The sequence below is a fragment of the Rhamphochromis longiceps genome, linkage group LG18 (genome assembly GCF_057381845.1).
Source record: "Rhamphochromis longiceps isolate RC_006_pf linkage group LG18, R_longiceps_female_GT1.1, whole genome shotgun sequence".
Classification (NCBI taxonomy): domain Eukaryota; kingdom Metazoa; phylum Chordata; class Actinopteri; order Cichliformes; family Cichlidae; genus Rhamphochromis; species Rhamphochromis longiceps.
In genome coordinates, this window is record NC_140574.1 from 6,180,512 (window position 1) to 6,195,935 (window position 15,424).

General features: G+C 43.5%; 1 protein-coding gene across 5 annotated transcripts in view; it reads left to right on the plus strand.

Moving 5' to 3' along the window:
• esyt2a (extended synaptotagmin-like protein 2a) overlaps positions 1-15,424 on the plus strand; it is a 267,136-nt gene that overhangs the window by 129,969 nt on the left and 121,743 nt on the right. The window lies entirely within an intron of this gene.

Here is a 15,424-nt window from a genome sequence, read left to right on the forward strand (position 1 = left end):
AACAGATTGATGTGCCCATTGTCGGGAATACGGACAGCGCCACCTAGTGGCAACAGGACATGTCATGTCTTACACTTTGTTGTACTGATTTTCACAGGTTCATCGTGGCCACCTCAAAAGCGGTGAATATCACCATCAGTCCCTCGTGATGCTTCAGTGCAAAAATTGTGACTTTAAACTGAACGGCGCACCCTGGTGGCAACGCGGTTCACCATGAAAGATGAAGTGGCTTTTGAGGGGCTTGGCAAGTTTATAGAGGCTTGAAATTTGGCACACACCTCCAAATGGATGTAGGCTTTGTTGTCATGTGATCATTTTCATTGAATAGCGCGAAATTGCTCCACAGCGCCCCCTACAAAATTTCAAAACAACAGCCCCTGCTCTGTGTTTCATCTATGAGTCTGAAACCTGGTAAGCTTATGGAAAATATCAAGATGTACAAAAAAGTCTCTTGGAGCAATATCCCAAATCCAACAGGAAGTCAGCCATTTTAAAATTAATGTGTAATTTTGGCGACATTTTCCCCTCTTTTCAGGCTTCATACTTTGACGAACTCCTCCAAGGGATTTCATCATATTGAACCATTCTCCAGTGTGTGGAATCTAAAGACCTTTGTGATGTTAAATTGCGAAGCTTTTTACGTTCAAGGAAACGGGGTGGTCATGGCGGCACGTGGCGTTTCAATCACTGGCCAAAAAGCAGTAATATGCTGTCACTCAAAGACACAATGTCCAATCTCTCCCAAAGGTCGCAGGCGTGATGAGACTCGAGCTCGGAAATGTTTGTTATGCCCTTTGTCTATAATGGTTAGAGCGCCACCTAGTGGGACGACTATACTCATGGTTGAACCAAATGAAATGTTAACTGGTGGTTAAATGCATGAATTCCATCAATGTGACATCAGATCGGACGTGCTGGTTTCAGGTGTTGGGCATGGCTCGACACGCCGGGGGTGCGAGGGCCCTCATAACGCTGCTTGCAGCTTTAATTAGGGCCCGAGCACTGACAGTGCGAAGGCCCTATTGTAATTGCTCTGTTTATTATTATTATTATTATTATTATTATTTCGGCAAATGAATTGGCCGTTTGAGGGCCTAAACATGCTCGAAAACTCATGAAATTTTGCACACGCGTCAGGTCTGGTGAAAATTTACGTATTTTAATGTTCTCAGACATGGCCAGGGAAAATTAGCTCAGTAGCGCCACCTAGAAAAATGAAAAACGCGAGCCCCCGATATGGGTATGACCTACATGTTTGAAAGTCGGTACACCTATATAACGTTCAGAGTCGAACAAAAAAGTCTATTATGGCAATGTCCTAAACCCAACAGGAAGTCCGACATTTTGGATTGAAGGTGACATTTTGGCTCTGATTTTACCGTTTCCATGCCTCGAACTTTAACGAACTCCTCCTTGGGGTTTGATTTCATAACCTTCATATTTGGTCAGTGCCAACTACACCCTTGTGCCATGTTAAATTGCGGAGCTTTTGAGTTTTCACAATACCATGAGGCCGTGGCGCCACGGCGAATTTCGATGACTCGCCATGAAAATCTTATTGCCTCTCATTTTGTCATACATTTTCTGACCTTGACCAAAGTGAACACATATGATAAGGCTCCACCCCTGAACATATTTCAACTGCCATATTTGACACCAGGGATAGCGCCACCTAGTGGGAACAGGAAATGTCATGTTTTACACTTTGGGGTACAGTATTGTGATGGGTGACATCTGCAGCCTCAAATTTCTCCAGGAAAGCCTTAAGGAGTTGGTCTTGGGTTACAGTGAAAACTGTGAGTTTTCGCGAAAGGGTGTGACCCCAGCAGCATGGCGAACTTTGATGTCACGCCATGAAGAAACAAATTAGTATAACTCAATGAAATCCAGTCTGATCAGTACCAGACTTTACAGGCATGATGTCAGACCCGCCCTGAACAGATTGATGTGCCCATTGTCGGAAATACGGACAGCGCCACCTAGTGGCAACAGGAAATGTCATGGCTTTAACTTTGTTGTACTGATTTTCACAGGTTGATCGTGGCCACCTCAAAAGCGGTGAATATCACCATCAGTCCCTCGTGATGCTTCAGTGCAAAAATTGTGACTTTAAACTGAACGGCGCACCCTGGTGGCAACGCGGTTCATCATGAAAGATGAAGTGGCTTTTGAGGGGCTTGGAAAGTTTATAGAGGCTTGAAATTTGGCACACACCTCCAAATCGATGAAGGCATTGTTGTTATGTAACCATTTTCCTTGAATAGCGCAAAATGGCTCCACAGCGCCCCCTACAATATTTCAAAACATCAGCCCCTGCTCTGTGTTTCACCTATGAGTCTGACACTTGGTAAGCTTGTGTAAGATATAAAGATGTACAAAAAAGTCTCTTGGAGCAATATCCCAAATCCAACAGGAAGTCAGCCATTTTAAAATTAATGTGTAATTTTGATGACATTTTCCCCCCTTTTCAGGCCTCATACTTTGACGAACTCCTCCAAGGGATTTCATCATATTGAACCATTCTTCAGTGTGTAGAATCTAAAGACCTTTGTGATGTTAAATTGCGAAGCTTTTTCCATTCAGGGAAACGGGGTGGTTATGGTGGCACTTAGAGTTTGAATCACTCGCCAAAAAGCAGTAATCTGCTGTCACTCAAAAACACAATGTCCAATCTCTCCCAAAGCTCATAGGCGTGATGAGACTCGAGCTCGGAAATGTTTGTTATGCCATTTGTACATAATGGTTAGAGCGCCACCTAGTGGAACGACTAACTAATCATGAATGAATGAGTTGAAATGTTAGCTGGTGGTTAAATGCATGAATTCCATCAATGTGACATCAGATCGGAGGTGCTGGTTTTAGGTGTTGGGCTTGGCTCGACGCGCCGGGGGTGCGAGGGCCCTCATAACGCTGCTTGCAGCTTTAATTATTATTATTATTATTATTTCGGCAAATGAATCGGCCTTTTGAGGGCCTAAACATGCTCGAAAACTCTGGAAATTTTGCGCACGCGTCAGGTCTGGTGAAAATTTACGTATTTTAATGGTTTTACATATGAGCACTGGGAAATGGCTCTAGAGCGCCACCTATGCCTTGTTAAATGCAGCCCTACGACCACATCGTTTCAGCTACATGTATGAAATTTGGCACACATGTGTATCATGCCAAGACGAACAAAAAAGTCTGTGGGCCCATTGACGCAAACCCAACAGGAAGTCCGCCATTTTGGATTGAAGGTGACATTTTGGCTCTGATTTTACCGTTTCCATGCCTTGTACTTTAACGAACTCCTCCTTGGGATTTGGTCGTATAAGCTTCAAATTTGGACAGTGTCAACTACACCCTTGTGCCATGTTAAATTGCGGAGCTTTTGAGTTTTCACAATACTATGAGGCCGTGGCGCCATGGCGAATTTCGATGACTCGCCATGAAAATCTTATTGCCTCTCATTCTGTCATACATGTTCCAATCTGGACCAAAGAGCACACATATGATAAGGCTCCACCCCTGAACATATTTCAACTGCCATATTTGACCTCAAGGACAGCGCCACCTAGTGGGAACAGGAAATGTCATGTTTTACACTTTGGGGTACAGTATAGTGAAGGGTGACATCTGCAGCCTCAAATTTCTCCAGGAAAGCCTTAAGGAGTTGGTCTTGGGTAACAGTGAAAACTGTGAGTTTTCGCGAAAGGGTGTGACCCCAGCAGCATGGCGAACTTTGATGTCACGCCATGAAGAAACAAATTAGTATAACTCAATGAAATCCAGTCTGATCAGTACCAGACTTTACAGGCATGATGTCAGACCCGCCCTGAACAGATTGATGTGCCCATTGTCGGAAATACGGACAGCGCCACCTAGTGGCAACAGGAAATGTCATGGCTTTAATTTTGTTGTACTGATTTTCACAGGTTCATCTTGGCCACCTCAAAAGCGGTGAATATCACCATCAGTCCCTCGTGATGCTTCAGTGCAAAAATTGTGAGTTTAAACTGAACGGCGCACCCTGGTGGCAACGCTGTTCAACATGAAAGATGAAGTGGCTTTTGAGGGTCTTGGCAAGTTTATAGAGGCTTGAAATTTGGCACACACCTCCAAATGGATGAAGGCTTTGTTGGCATGTGATCATTTTCATTGAATAGCGCGAAATTGCTCCACAGCGCCCCCTACAAAATTTCAAAACCACAGCCCCTGCTCTGTGTTTTATGTATGAATCTGAAACCTGGTAGGCTTATAGGAGATATCAAGATGTACAAAAAAGTCTCTTGGAGCAATATCCCAAATCCAACAGGAAGTCAGCCATTTTAAAATTAATGTGTAATTTTGGCAACATTTTCCCCTCTTTTCAGGCTTCATACTTTGACGAACTCCTCCAAGGGATTTCATCATATTGAACCATTCTCCAGTGTGTGGAATCTAAAGACCTTTGTGATGTTAAATTGCGAAGCTTTTTACGTTCAAGGAAACGGGGTGGTCATGGCGGCACGTGGAGTTTCAATCACTCGCCAAAAAGCAGTAATATGCTGTCACTCAAAGACACAAAGTCCAATCTCTCCCAAAGGTCACAGGCGTGATGAGACTCGAGCTCGGAAATGTTTGTTATGCCCTTTGTCTATAATGGTTAGAGAGCCACCTAGTGGGACGACTATACTCATGGTTGAACCAAATGAAATGTTAACTGGTGGTTAAATGCATGAATTCCATCAATGTGACATCAGATCGGACATGCTGGTTTCAGGTGTTGGGCATGGCTCGACACGCCGGGGGTGCGAGGGCCCTCATAACGCTGCTTGCAGCTTTAATTATTATTATTATTATTATTTCGGCAAATGAATTGGCCGTTTGAGGGCCTAAACATGCTCGAAAACTCATGAAATTTTGCACACGCGTCAGGTCTGGTGAAAATTTACGTATTTTAATGTTCTCAGACATGGCCAGGGAAAATTAGCTCAGTAGCGCCACCTAGAAAAATGAAAAACGCGAGCCCCCGGTATGGGTATGGCCTACAAGTTTGAAAGTTGGTACACCTATATAACGTTCAGAGTCGAACAAAAAAGTCTATTATGGCAATGTCCTAAACCCAACAGGAAGTCCGCCATTTTGGATTGAAGGTGACATTTTGGCTCTGATTTTACCGTTTCCATGCCTTGTACTTTAACGAACTCCTCCTTGGGATTTGGTCCTATGTACTTCAAATTTGGACAGTGTCAACTACACCCTTGTGCCATGTTAAATTGCGGAGCTTTTGAGTTTTCACAATACTATGAGGCCGTGGCGCCATGGCGAATTTCGATGACTCGCCATGAAAATCTTATTGCCTCTCATTTTGTCATACATTTTCTGACCTTGACCAAAGTGAACACATATGATAAGGCTCCACCCCTGAACATATTTCAACTGCCATATTTGACATCAAGGACAGCGCCACCTAGTGGGAACAGGAAATGTCATGTTTTACACTTTGGGGTACAGTATAGTGATGGGTGACATCTGCAGCCTCAAATTTCTCCAGAAAAGCCTTAAGGAGTTGGTCTTGGGTTACAGTGAAAACTGTGACTTTTCGCAAAAGGGTGTGACCCCAGCAGCATGGCGAACTTTGATGTCACGCCATGAAGAAACAAATTAGTATAACTCAATGAAATCCAGTCTGATCAGTACCAGACTTTACAGGCATGATGTCAGACCCGCCCTGAACAGATTGATGTGCCCATTGTCGGAAATACGGACAGCGCCACCTAGTGGCAACAGGAAATGTCATGGCTTTAATTTTGTTGTACTGATTTTCACAGGTTCATCGTGGCCACCTCAAAAGCGGTGAATATCAACATCAGTCCCTCGTGATGCTTCAGTGCAAAAATTGTGACTTTAAACTGAACGGCGCACCCTGGTGGCAACGCGGTTCACCATGAAAGATGAAGTGGCTTTTGAGGGGCTTGGAAAGTTTATAGAGGCTTGAAATTTGGCACACACCTCCAAATGGATGTAGGCTTTGTTGTCATGTGATCATTTTCATTGAATAGCGCGAAATTGCTCCACAGCGCCCCCTACAAAATTTCAAAACATCAGCCCCAGCTCTGTGTTTCATCTATGAGTCTGAAACCTGGTAAGCTTATGGAAAATATCAAGATGTACAAAAAAGTCTCTTGGAGCAATATCCCAAATCCAACAGGAAGTCAGCCATTTTAAAATTAATGTGTAATTTTGGCGACATTTTCCCCTCTTTTCAGGCTTCATACTTTGACGAACTCCTCCAAGGGATTTCATCATATTGAACCATTCTCCAGTGTGTGGAATCTAAAGACCTTTGTGATGTTAAATTGCGAAGCTTTTTACGTTCAAGGAAACGGGGTGGTCATGGCGGCACATGGAGTTTCAATCACTCGCCAAAAAGCAGTAATATGCTGTCACTCAAAGACACAAAGTCCAATCTCTCCCAAAGGTCGCAGGCGTGATGAGACTCGAGCTCGGAAATGTTTGTTATGCCCTTTGTCTATAATGGTTAGAGCGCCACCTAGTGGGACGACTATACTCATGGTTGAACCAAATGAAATGTTAACTGGTGGTTAAATGCATGAATTCCATCAATGTGACATCAGATCGGACGTGCTGGTTTCAGGTGTTGGGCATGGCTCGACACGCCGGGGGTGCGAGGGCCCTCATAACGCTGCTTGCAGCTTTAATTAGGGCCCGAGCACTGATAGTGCGAAGGCCCTATTGTAATTGCTCTGTTTATTATTATTATTATTATTATTATTATTATTAGGGCCCGAGTACTGACAGTGCGAAGGCCCTATTGTAATTGCTCTGTTTATTAGGGCCCGAGCACTGACAGTGCGAAGGCCCTATTGTAATTGCTCTGTTTATTATTATTATTATTATTATTATTATTATTATTAGGGCCCGAGCACTGACAGTGCGAAGGCCCTATTGTAATTGCTCTGTTTCTTATTATTATTATTATTATTTCGGCAAATGAATTGGCTTTTTGAGGGCCTAAACATGCTCAAAAACTCATGAAATTTTGCAGACATGCCAGGTCTGGTGAAAAATTTTGTATTTTAATGGTTTTACTCATGAGCACTGGGAAATGGCTCTACAGCGCCACCTATGCCTTGTTAAATGCAGCCCTACGACCACATCGTTTCAGCTACATGTATGAAATTCGGCACACATGTGTATCATGCCACGACAAACAAAAAAGTCTGTGGGCCCATTGACGCAAACCCAACAGGAAGTCCGCCATTTGGAAGAGAAGGTGACATTTTGGCTCTAATTTTGCCATTTCCATGCCTCGAACTTTTGCGAACTCCTCCTTGGGATTTGGTTGTATAAGCTTCATCTTTGGTCAGTGTCAACTACACACCTGGGCCATGTTAAATTGCGGAGCTTTTGAGTTTTCACAATACTATGAGGCCGTGGCGCCATGGCGAATTTCGATGACTCGCCATGAAAATCTTATTGCCTCTCATTCTGTCATACATGTTCCGATCTGGACCAAAGAGCACACATATGATAAGGCTCCACCCCTGAACATATTTCAACTGCCATATTTGACATCAAGGACAGCGCCACCTAGTGGGAACAGGAAATGTCATGTTTTACACTTTGGGGTACAGTATAGTGAAGGGTGACATCTGCAGCCTCAAATTTCTCCAGGAAAGCCTTAAGGAGTTGGTCTTGGGTTACAGTGAAAACTGTGAGTTTTCGCGAAAGGGTGTGACCCCAGCAGCATGGCGAACTTTGATGTCACGCCATGAAGAAAGAAATTAGTATAACTCAATGAAATCCAGTCTGATCAGTACCAGACTTTACAGGCATGATGTCAGACCCGCCCTGAACAGATTGATGTGCCCATTGTCGGAAATACGGACAGCGCCACCTAGTGGCAACAGGAAATGTCATGGCTTTAATTTTGTTGTACTGATTTTCACAGGTTCATCTTGGCCACCTCAAAAGCGGTGAATATCACCATCAGTCCCTCGTGATGCTTCAGTGCAAAAATTGTGAGTTTAAACTGAACGGCGCACCCTGGTGGCAACGCTGTTCAACATGAAAGATGAAGTGGCTTTTGAGGGTCTTGGAAAGTTTATAGAGGCTTGAAATTTGGCACACACCTCCAAATGGATGAAGGCTTTGTTGGCATGTGATCATTTTCATTGAATAGCGCGAAATTGCTCCACAGCGCCCCCTACAAAATTTCAAAACCACAGCCCCTGCTCTGTGTTCTATGTATGATTCTGAAACCTGGTAAGCTTATAGGAGATATCAAGATGTACAAAAAAGTCTCTTGGTGCAATATCCCAAATCCAACAGGAAGTCAGCCATTTTAATATTAATGTGTAATTTTGGCAACATTTTCCCCTCTTTCCAGGCACCGTTCTTTGACGAACTCCTCCAAGGGATTTCATCATATTGAACCAATCTCCAGTGTGTGGAATCTAAAGACCTTTGTGATGTTAAATTGCGAAGCTTTTTACATTCAGTGAAACGGGGTGGTTATGGTGGCACCTAGAGTTTGAATCACTCGCCAAAAAGCAGTAATCTGCTGTCACTCAAAAACACAATGTCCAATCTCTCCCAAACGTCTCAGGTGTGATGAGACTCGAGCTAGGAAATGTTTGTTATGCCATTTGTCAGTAATGGTTAGAGCTCCACCTAGTGGGACAACTATAATCATGATTGAATGAGATGAATTGTTAGCTGGTGGTTAAATGCATGAATTCCATCAATGTGACATCACATCGGACGTGCTGGTTTTAGGTGTTGGGCGTGGCTTGACGCGCCGGGGGTGCGAGGGCCCTCATAACGCTGCTTGCAGCTTTAATTATTATTATTTCGGCAAATGAATTGGCCGTTTGAGAGCCTAAACATGCTCGAAAACTCATGAAATTTTGCACACGCGTCAGGTCTGGTGAAAATTTACGTATTTTAATGTTCTCAGACATGGCCAGGGAAAATTAGCTCAGTAGCGCCACCTAGAAAAATTAAAAACGCGAGCCCCCGATATGGGTATGACCTACATGTTTGAAAGTCGGGACACCTATATAACGTTCAGAGTTGAACAAAAAAGTCTATTATGGCAATGTCCTAAACCCAACAGGAAGTCCGCCATTTTGGATTGAAGGTGACATTTTGGCTCTGATTTTACCGTTTCCATGCCTTGTACTTTAACGAACTCCTCCTTGGGATTTGGTCCTATAAACTTCAAATTTGGACAGTGTCAACTACACCCTTGTGCCATGTTAAATTGCGGAGCTTTTGAGTTTTCACAATACTATGAGGCCGTGGCGCCATGGCGAATTTCGATGACTCGCCATGAAAATCTTATTGCCTCTCATTCTGTCATACATGTTCCGATCTGGACCAAAGAGCACACATATGATAAGGCTCCACCCCTGAACATATTTCAACTGCCATATTTGACATCAAGGACAGCGCCACCTAGTGGGAACAGGAAATGTCATGTTTTACACTTTGGGGTACAGTATAGTGATGGGTGACATCTGCAGCCTCAAATTTCTCCAGGAAAGCCTTAAGGAGTTGGTCTTGGGTTACAGTGAAAACTGTGACTTTTCGCGAAAGGGTGTGACCCCAGCAGCATGGCGAACTTTGATGTCACGCCATGAAGAAACAAATTAGTATAACTCAATGAAATCCAGTCTGATCAGTACCAGACTTTACAGGCATGATGTCAGACCCGCCCTTAACAGATTGATGTGCCCATTGTCGGAAATACGGACAGCGCCACCTAGTGGCAACAGGAAATGTCATGGCTTTAATTTTGTTGTACTGATTTTCACAGGTTCATCTTGGCCACCTCAAAAGCGGTGAATATCACCATCAGTCCCTCGTGATGCTTCAGTGCAAAAAATGTGACTTTAAACTGAACGGCGCACCCTGGTGGCAATGCTGTTCAACATGAAAGATGAAGTGGCTTTTGAGGGTCTTGGCAAGTTTATAGAGGCTTGAAATTTGGCACACACCTCCAATGTGATGAAGGCTTTGTTGTTATGTGATCATTTTCATTGAATATCCCAAAATGGCTCCACAGCGCCCCCTACAAAATTTCAAAACCACAGCCCCAGCTCTGTGTTTTATGTATGAATCTGAAACCTGGTAGGCTTATAGGAGATATCAAGATGTACAAAAAAGTCTCTTGGAGCAATATCCCAAATCCAACAGGAAGTCAGCCATTTTAAAATTAATGTGCAATTTTGGCAACATTTTCCCATCTTTTCAGGCACCGTGCTTTGACGTACTCCTCCAAGGGATTTCATCAGATTGATGCAATCTCCTGTGTGTGGAATCTTAAGACCTTTGTGATGTTAAATTGCGAAGCCTTTTACATTCAGGGAAATGGGGTGGTCATGGCGGCACGTGGAGTTTCAATCACTCGCCAAAAAGCAGTAATCTGCTGTCACTCAAAATCAAAATATTCAATCTCTCCCAAAGGTCGCAGGCGTGATGAGACTCGAGCTCGGAAATGTTTGTTATGCCATTTGTACATAATGGTTAGAGCGCCACCTAGTGGAACGACTAACTAATCATGAATGAATGAGTTGAAATGTTAGCTGGTGGTTAAAAGCATGAATTCCATCAATGTGACATCAGATCGGAGGTGCTGGTTTTAGGTGTTGGGCGTGGCTCGACGTGCCGGGGGTGCGAGGGCCCTCATAACGCTGCTTGCAGCTTTAATTATTATTATTATTATTATTCCGGCAAATGAATTGGCCTTTTGAGGGCCTAAACATGCTCGAAAACTCATGAAATTTTGCACACGCGTCAGGTCTGGTGAAAATTTACGTATTTTAATGTTCTCAGACATGGCCAGGGAAAATTAGCTCAGTAGCGCCACCTAGAAAAATGAAAAATGCGAGCCCCCGGTATGGGTATGACCTACATATTTGAAAGTCAGTACACCTATATAACGTTGCGAGTCGAACAAAAAAGTCTATTATGGCAATGTCCTAAACCCAACAGGAAGTCCGCCATTTTGGATTGAAGGTGACATTTTGGGTCTGATTTTACCGTTTCCATGCCTTGTACTTTAACGAACTCCTCCTTGGGATTTGGTCCTATAAACTTCAAATTTGGACAGTGTCAACTACACCCTTGTGCCATGTTAAATTGCGGAGCTTTTGAGTTTTCACAATAGTATGAGGCCGTGGCGCCATGGCGAATTTTGATGACTCGCCATGAAAATCTTATTGCCTCTCATTCTGTCATACATGTTCCGATCTGGACCAAACAGCACACATATGATAAGGCTCCACCCCTGAACATATTTCAACTGCCATATTTGACATAAGGGCCAGCGCCACCTAGTGGGAACAGGAAATGTCATGTTTTACACTTTGGGGTACAGTATAGTGATGGGTGACATCTGCAGCCTCAAATTTCTCCAGGAAAGCCTTAAGGAGTTGGTCTTGGGTTACAGTGAAAACTGTGACTTTTCGCAAAAGGGTGTGACCCCAGCAGCATGGCGAATTTTGATGTCACGCCATGAAGAAACAAATTAGTATAACTCAATGAAATCCAGTCTGATCAGTACCAGACTTTACAGGCATGATGTCAGACCCGCCCTGAACAGATTGATGTGCCCATTGTCAGGAATATGAAGAGCGCCACCTAGTGGGAACAGGAAATGTCATGTCTTACACTTTGTTGTACTGATTTTCACAGGTTCATAGTGGCCACCTCAAAAGCGGTGAATATCACCATCAGTCCTTGATGATGCTTTAGTGCAAAAATTGTGACTTTAAACTGAACGGCGCACCCTGGTGGCAACGCTGTTCACCATGAAAAATGAAGTGGCTTTTGAGGGGCTTGGAAAGTTTATAGAGGCTTGAAATTTGGCACACACCTCCATTGTGCTTAAGGCTTTGTTGTTATGTGATCATTTTCATTGAATAGCGCAAAATGGCTCCACAGCGCCCCCTACAAAATTTCAAAACGTCAGCCCCAGCTCTGTGTTTTATGTATGAGTCTGAAACCTGGTAAGCTTATAGGAGATATCAAGATGTACAAAAAAGTCTCTTGGAGCAATATCCCAAATCTAACAGGAAGTCAGCCATTTTAAAATTAATGTGTAATTTTTGTGACATTTTCCCCTCTTTCCAGGCACCGTTCTTTGACGAACTCCTCCAAGGGATTTCATCATATTGAACCAATCTCCAGTGTGTGGAATCTAAAGACCTTTGTGATGTTAAATTGCGAAGGTTTTTACATTCAGGAAACGGGGTGGTCATGGCGGCATGTGGAGTTTCAGTCACTCGCCAAAAAGCAGTAATCTGCTGTCACTCAAAATCAAAATGTCCAATATGTCCCAAAGGTCGCAGGCGTGATGAGACTCGAGCTCGGAAATGTTTGTTATGCCATTTGTCAGTAATGGTTAGAGCGCCATCTAGTGGGACTACTATAATCATGATTGAATGAGATGAAATGTTAGCTGGTGGTTGAATGCATGAATTCCATCAATGTGACATCAGATCGGAGGTGCTGGTTGTAGGTGTTGGGTGTAGCTCGACGCGATGGGGTGCGAGGGCCCTCATAACGCTGCTTGCAGCTTTAATTATTATTATTATTATTATTATTATTTCGGCAAATGAATTGGCCGTTTGAGGGCCTAAACATGCTCGAAAACTCATGAAATTTTGCACACGCGTCAGGTCTGGTGAAAATTTACGTATTTTAATGTTCCCAGACATGGCCAGGGAAAATTAGCTCAGTAGCGCCACCTAGAAAAATGAAAAACGCGAGCCCCCGGTATGGGTATGACCTACACGTTTGAAAGTCGGTACACCTATATAACGTTCAGAGTCGAACAAAAAAGTCTATTATGGCAATGTCCTAAACCCAACAGGAAGTCCGCCATTTTGGATTGAAGGTGACATTTTGGGTCTGATTTTACCGTTTCCATGCCTTATACTTTAACGAACTCCTCCTTGGGATTTGGTCCTATAAACTTCAAATTTGGACAGTGTCAACTACACCCTTGTGCCATGTTAAATTGCGGAGCTTTTGAGTTTTCACAATACTATGAGGCCGTGGCGCCATGGCGAATTTCGATGACTCGCCATGAAAATCTTATTGCCTCTCATTCTGTCATACATGTTCCGATCTGGACCAAAGAGCACACATATGATAAGGCTCCACCCCTGAACATATTTCAACTGCCATATTTGACATCAAGGACAGCGCCACCTAGTGGGAACAGGAAATGTCATGTTTTACACTTTGGGGTACAGTATAGTGATGGGTGACATCTGCAGCCTCAAATTTCTCCAGGAAAGCCTTAAGGAGTTGGTCTTGGGTTACAGTGAAAACTGTGACTTTTCGCAAAAGGGTGTGACCCCAGCAGCATGGCGAACTTTGATGTCACGCCATGAAGAAACAAATTAGTATAACTCAATGAAATCCAGTCTGATCAGTACCAGACTTTACAGGCATGATTTCAGACCCGCCCTGAACAGATTGATGTGCCCATTGTCGGAAATACGGACAGCGCCACCTAGTGGCAACAGGAAATGTCATGGCTTTAATTTTGTTGTACTGATTTTCACAGGTTCATCGTGGCCACCTCAAAAGCGGTGAATATCAACATCAGTCCCTCGTGATGCTTCAGTGCAAAAATTGTGAGTTTAAACTGAACGGCGCACCCTGGTGGCAACGCTGTTCAACATGAAAGATGAAGTGGCTTTTGAGGGTCTTGGCAAGTTTATAGAGGCTTGAAATTTGGCACACACCTCCAAATGGATGAACGCTTTGTTGGCATGTGATCATTTTCATTGAATAGCGCGAAGTGGCTCCACAGCGCCCCCTACAAAATTTCAAAACCACAGCCCCTGCTCTGTGTTCTATGTATGAGTCTGAAACTTGGTAAGCTTATGGAAGATCTTAAGATGTACAAAAAAGTCTCTTGGAGCAATATCCCAAATCCAACAGGAAGTCAGCCATTTTAAAGTTAATGTGTAATTTTGGCGACATTTTCCCATTTTTTCAGGCACCGTACTTTGACGAACTCCTCCAAGGGATTTCATCAGATTGGACCGATCTGCAGTTTGTGGAATCTAAAGACCTTTGTGATGTTAAATTGCGAAGCTTTTTACGTCCAGGGAAACGGGGTGGTTATGGCGGCACTTAGAGTTTGAATCACTCGCCAAAAAGCAGTAATCTGCTGTCACTCAAAAACACAATGTCCAATATCTCCCAAACGTCTCAGGTGTGATGAGACTCGAGCTTGGAAGTGTTTGTTATGCCATTTGTACATAATGGTTAGAGCGCCACCTAGTGGAACGACTAACTAATCATGAATGAATGAGTTGAAATGTTAGCTGGTGGTTAAATGCATGAATTCCATCAATGTGACATCAGATCGGAGGTGCTGGTTTTAGGTGTTGGGCGTGGCTCGACGCGCCGGGGGTGCGAGGGCCCTCGTAACGCTGCTTGCAGCTTTAATTATTATTATTATTATTATTATTATTATTATTATTATTCCGGCAAATGAATTGGCTTTTTGAGGGCCTAAACATGCTCGAAAACTCATGAAATTTTGCACACGCGTCAGGTCTGGTGAAAATTTACGTATTTTAATGTTCTCAGACATGGCCAGGGAAAATTAGCTCAGTAGCGCCACCTAGAAAAATGAAAAATGCGAGCCCCCGGTATGGGTATGACCTACATATTTGAAAGTCGGTACACCTATATAACGTTGAGAGTCGAACAAAAAAGTCTATTATGGCAATGTCCTAAAGCCAACAGGAAGTCCGCCATTTTGGATTGAAAGTGACATTTTGGGTCTGATTTTACCGTTTCCATGCCTTGTACTTTAACGAACTCCTCCTTGGGATTTGGTCCTATAAACTTCAAATTTGGACAGTGTCAACTACACCCTTGTGCCATGTTAAATTGCGGAGCTTTTGAGTTTTCACAATAGTATGAGGCCGTGGCGCCATGGCGAATTTTGATGACTCGCCATGAAAATCTTATTGGCTCTCATTCTGTCATACATGTTCCGATCTGGACCAAAGAGCACACATATGATAAGGCTCCACCCCTGAACATATTTCAACTGCCATATTTGACATCAAGGACAGCGCCACCTAGTGGGAACAAGAAATGTCATGTTTTACACTTTGGGGTACAGTATAGTGATGGGTGACATCTGCAGCCTCAAATTTCTCCAGGAAAGCCTTAAGGAGTTGGTCTTGGGTTACAGTGAAAACTGTGACTTTTCGCAAAAGGGTGTGACCCCAGCGGCGTGGCGAACTTTGATGTCACGCCATGAAGAAACAAATTAGTATAACTCAATGAAATCCAGTCTGATCAGTACCAGACTTTACAGGCATGATGTCAGACCCGCCCTGAACAGATTGATGTGCCCATTGTCGGAAATACGGACAGCGCCACCTAGTGGCAACAG